The sequence below is a fragment of the Branchiostoma belcheri genome, unplaced genomic scaffold (assembly GCF_001625305.1).
Source record: "Branchiostoma belcheri isolate BF01 breed outbred unplaced genomic scaffold, Haploidv18h27 scaffold530, whole genome shotgun sequence".
Lineage (NCBI taxonomy): Eukaryota > Metazoa > Chordata > Leptocardii > Amphioxiformes > Branchiostomatidae > Branchiostoma > Branchiostoma belcheri.
In genome coordinates this window covers 29,051-34,860 of record NW_017804166.1, presented here as the reverse complement: position 1 = coordinate 34,860, position 5,810 = coordinate 29,051, and the positions used below count along the sequence as shown (strand labels likewise).

The following is a 5,810-nucleotide window of genomic DNA, read 5'->3' as shown; positions in this document are numbered from 1 at the left end:
AACAGCATGAACTTTCTCTCTGGAGCCGACAACCCGAAGCTAAGGTAAAGCTCCCGGCCAACCAACTGTGGACAGACTTCCGAAACATCTTTCCAGAAAGTACTGCTTCTTCCACGTCCCGACATTGTTTTCCTGGAACACATAATTTCATGGTGTGCACTTCTTTCATTGTTTGTAGTTTACATATATAATACAAGTCGCATGTCACTTTGTCCAATGTGTTACTTGTAACTTGTTATCCTTTATTCTTCATTGATAGAATGAAAGACTGGGTTGTGTTATGAGGCAGATGTACATGTAGAAAACAGTGCAGCCATTAGTTAGGACAAGAGGCAAGGAAACACTTTTATTAACTTGTAACCACATATTACTGGATAAAGTTGTGTACATGAGAATACTATTAAGTCATGCAAGTCAAAAGTCATATTTGTCCAACTTAAAAAATTCAAGCAACATTAATAGAACAATTAAATGAAAATGCCAAAAAAATATATGTGTCATATTTACAAGTGACACTAAAAGATTTGACTCCATTACGATACAAATGTATATGTGACAGCTTTAGGCATATCTTCTAGTTTTGCTGTCCTGAAAAGTAGGAGACTGGTACGTGTACAAGATCTGCAGGCTACAAGATGAAAACCTTCATCGTCATATTATTTACAGCCATGCTGTCTGTGATTATACACAATTATGACAAGCCTAAAACTATACTTAGGGTATCAAGGAGTGACTGCAAATTTCAACTGCCAATATTACAAGTAAATTAATGAAGAAGATATCATTAAGATGACAATATCCACCATTTCCAAGCATAACAATGGCTGCTGTCATAGGATTCGTACATTTAAATACTTTGAATAACAACATAGATTCTGAGGTTCTTGCACAGATTCCTCCTTTTACAAAACAATCAATTCCTTATAGTTCTTACAGTTCTTATATATAATGAATGTCAGGTAGTAAAAAGAGCACTCTGAAGTTCATGTATTATCAAGGTAAAGTATAAGCTATCACGCTACAGGCCTGAAAATACCCGCATGAAATTGGCAGGTAAGAAACTGAAAATGCATATAAATGTCTTTTAGAAATGAAGTTTTCAATCTGAATGTCAACTACCATTGCCTGCAAACAGTTTCAGTTTAAGTTTAAATTTAAAGACAAACATATACAATTGCGGGACCTAGCTTTCTCTGTCTAGTTTGCCGCAATATACAAGACAAACACGCATTTATTAAAACATAAGTACATTGTCGATCAATTTACAAGCAGTACTAGTTCTTCAAATGTATATTCTGAGAGAAAATCAAAAGAGGCACACTGGGTGTTTAACATGACTACTTCAAAATTTCTCTTCATGCAGAAACATTTTTCCTCTCAGCAAGTAGTGACATCAACATTGCGACTTGACTATCTTTCCTGTTTGGCGGTGTTCTCCCCAGAGCAGAAATCAATGAACATAAAGTTACACAAGTCAACTGTTGAACAATGGTTTTCACATAGTCTGGGCTGTGGGAAGTAAAAAGAAGATGTACATGCTCAAGAGCCTCTTTTGTCTTTCCCTCAAACACAAGATTGGAAATCATTCCATGTACAGTAGAAGAGGAAGACGCTTTGCGCTTAGTTCCTTCTTCTGAGTCGCAGTGCTCTTAGCACTTTGACTACTTGAAGAATGTGTGGCCTGCCTTAATGTCATACTAGATTTAGATGGCAAAAGGTCCTCCTGTTGCCTGAAACGTTTCTGTTTAGACTTCAGAAACGTACAGACAACATGTTGGAGGAGGCCAACTTTGCTGGACAGTGGTTCATCTGGTACTGAACAGGAGTGCAACATTTTGAAGTATTGCTCCCGCAGATACCTGCACTGACTTAACTGTGACATGACATGTTGCAAAGTATTATGTTTGTTCACATTCTTCAACATACGACTTACTAAAGTATCCAGGATACAGAAGAAATCTATCACAGGAGGATGTACTTTGACAAGAAACTTGTCATCCTTCTTGACATCATAACATAACTTCTTCAAAATACACATCATGGAAGTATTATTAGCATAACAGACAGTTGGGTCTGTGGAAGACGTTTGGAGCTTACATGTCCCATCTGATACTTTAATGCTGTCTCTGACCGACTTAAGAACCCACCCACTATGGTACTCTCTTGTTTGCCTTTCAGATTCAGAGAGCACAGGCAGAGAGACAGGAGTTTCCAGTTCATAACTGGTAGAAGGAGGATTGAGCAGAGATGAAGGAGCAGAGACGAAGCGTGTAGTCCAGAGATGTTGGAGCACAAGGTTGAGAAGAAGCTCTACGTCATGACAAGAGAAAGGAAAGTCATCCAGCAGTGTGTCATGTGGACCTTTAGATGAAGAAGAAGGAGGAGAAGAAATGTTGGAAGAGAGGGGATGGAAAGCAGGCAAAGCTGTAGGAGTACTGTAGGAAAGGTCCTTATGTACAAAGGAAGCCGACTTGTCAGAGCAAACAGAGTCAACAGTATCAGAAGTTACTGGCTCTCCAGTAGAACCATATGTGTGGTCACATGTTTCATTATTATGCTTTTCCGTCACAGATGTTACAGAATATGTATGATCAAAATCAAAACCACTGGACTCGTGTACAGGTTTGAAAACATCAAACCAGTGCTGTAGGATATCAGGATGAGAACGTAGTGAAGCAAACTGTTGTTCGATAACAATATCTCTCTGTGTCTGATGAGACTTAGGAACTCTACATGCAAACTGGTGACATGACTCAAAATGATGTGTTAAAGTAGAAACAAAAACATTACAGGACTCTCGAACTGAAGTATTGCTCTCAACATTGTCAACCAGAGAAGAAGCCAAGTTATTGTTGCGGTCTGAACCTAGATGGTGCAAGAAGGACACAAGACGAGGTGTGCTAACTCCAGGAAAGCTACATGTTGAGCTTGGCGACACATGATGTGGTGGTTCTTCAAGGTGGAGTGAAGCAAACTCGGAGTCGGACAAGCAATTCTCATCAGAAGAAGACATTCTGAGTGACGTCTCTACGAGTGCTGCGCCTCGGCTACATTTCTGCCATAAGTGTCTTTATTCTAGTAGAAGTAACATGGGACTTTCAGGTTTGTCTTTTGGTTTAAACATTGGACAAAATGACATGGATCCATAGAAATTGTGCAATGACAGTTTTATCGTGCAACATTCTTAAAGTATTTGTGCATGTGATGCCTTTATTTTAATATTTACCGTGACTGGTTTGTTAGGAAGATTTCATTACTAGTCAGGTTGTGAAGATGGTGCAACAATATCGATGTGCTTTTATAATATATATCAAGAGAGACACAATAATGACACTGACAGTGTAGTTTAAGGTAATGTGGTCTTTACTGGTGAAATTGCAGTGATTTTACAGTGCTTTGTGGAAATGAATGTTACCTTGTGAAATACTGTAGCCCAGTTCTTACATTGAAATAAAGAAGATTCCTGAAAAGAACAATGGACTTTTAGTTTGCATAGTACATTAGATGAGCATGAGTTACACAATAAAATTGTTGTAAATAATAAAGACAAATTGATTTACATGCTTGTCCTTTGGTCATTTGTAATTTAAACTATATACATACTGCCTATATTCATAGACGAATTAGGCATATGTATCTGTGGATAATGCATGGGCCATTTTCGATACTGGTAAAAGATAGTGATACAGGCCACTTGTAATGTAGACATGACAGACATATGTTATGACATGATCCCGACGTGATAACTATATTGTACGGCTGGATGAGGTGCAATACGAGGACACTTAACACGCATGTACTTTGTAATTGCCGATTAAACGTTGTCACTCTTATCTATGAAGCATACCTGTTAAATTCGTGAAATAAAATCAGAGATTCGTAGAAATAAAAACAGACGATCGCAGCTTCAAAACCAGGCCTGTTCAAAACATTAAATTTGCCGCGCTGTGACCTTTCACCTGAAGAGTAATACCCATCATCCTGTGCGAAACCCTTGCAACGAGCCTCACTTTCGTGACGGGCTTCGTCTCCACTCCCCTTCTATTTGACTCCATGGTTATTCTAGAATTTTTCCGTCGCTAGGGCTGGGCCGCGCAGGCGCACTAGTAATGGAGAATAGGCTTATTGATAGTTCACCCGTACCTTTTGTAAGACCAGGGTATTCTTGCCAGATTCTTTTCAACTTTAAAGGGATATATAATGTTCATTAATTTAACCCTATCTAGACCGGGCTTTTTTGAGCAAGATTTGACCGGGGGGAGGGGCTCTTTCGGCCCCCCCCTCAGAACTCGCTAACGGTATGTCGTATGGCTCCTAAATTTTTAGAGGATGGTGTACTAGTTAAAATGTATCATATTTACAAATTTGTTGTCATTATGACGTAATATGACGTCATTAATGTGATTTTATTGGCCAAAACCGTCTAGATAGGCTATTCCCTGAAAACTAAATGGTATACAACATAACTTTACCAAAAGTGTTTATGACAGAATATTAGAGTGTACTAAGTCTTATGTTGTCCATTGCAACACCGGTGACGTCATAAAATGACGTCATACATATTTAAGATATCCGCCATCTTGGATCATCAATGTTGAATTTTCAAAAATATTTTTTTTCGTGATAAAGCCTAAAATACATTGTAAACATACCATTCATTTAAGACCTTCATTTAAACCTTTTTTTGGAAAAAGAAATGGAAGTATTGATAAAATTTTAAGGAAAATAACTTGTATATACCTGTTCTAATGATATGGTCCGCCATCTTGGATTTTGGCCAATGACGTCATCAAATTAGCATAAATTATGCATATTTAATGATAAAATTTACATAAATTCATATGGGATGTTATTAATATTAGAAACCATGAGTAATTTGACATAAAACCCATAAAATTCTATTGTTGAAACTAAAATTACTAAATTTAGCAAAAAATGCCTGTCAGAAACCCGTTGCCATGGCAACACAAAAAATTACTATCTTATTCCAATGATAGAAAATTGTTGCCAACAATATTTTAGGAAAAGTCACCAAGTTTGGTCTTTCTAGCCCTAGCCATTCAGACGCTATGTGACATCAAAGTTGGCGCGGGCACTTTTAGCCCCCCCCCCGGTCTAGATAGGGTTAAAGTTAATCTTTAAATCCTACCCCATATAAAAGATTTTAGTGTTACCAAAGAAGCTGATCTTGATGACGTGTGCCTTTATCTCGACAGACTGGCTTATACATTGGGGGTACCTAATAAGTCCCTATAGGTGGCCTACCACTGTAGGCTGGTATTGCTGCCAAGACCAAGAGTTGGCACCTCAAACTAAACGTGCATTGTTTCCATCAGTCCATATCCTGTTTTCTTTTCTCCAGTAAACAGGACCTGTAGGGAAGTATTGAAACAGAACTCCAAGATTCACCGAGTGTTGTGGGACGAGATAGCCCGTCATCACGAGGACCTGGACCGCGAGAACCCGCGAGACTTCCTGGACTTCTGCCTGCTGGAGGTTGAGAAGCAGGAGAAGGTGGAGGGTCTGACGGAGGAGAACGCCCTGTACATGGCCTCGGAACTCTTCTTTGCAGGAACTGACACAACCAACAACACACTGCTGTGGGGTCTGCTCTTCATGACATTGCACCCTAACATCCAGAGTAAGGTACTGGCCAGCAGAATATGTTACCCTGTTGCTCTATCTCAGACTCATCAAAGCCCTAATCAAATCTCTGGAAATTAATAATACTTTTTCTAGCATTTTCCTTCATTTGCATTTCCTCACTAGCCGCCTAACATTCTCATTTCTTGCGACTTCTAGAAAAGTTA

At 38.8% G+C, this 5,810-nt stretch overlaps 1 long non-coding RNA gene across 1 annotated transcript; it reads left to right on the top strand.

The window, feature by feature from the left end:
* Nucleotides 1-6: 6 nt before the first annotated feature.
* LOC109481032 lies at nt 7-2,820 on the top strand. Its single transcript, XR_002140877.1, has 2 exons — nt 7-152; nt 2,179-2,820. It is a non-coding gene; the product is annotated as an uncharacterized LOC109481032 (long non-coding RNA).
* The last annotated feature ends 2,990 nt before the right edge of the window (nt 2,821-5,810 follow it).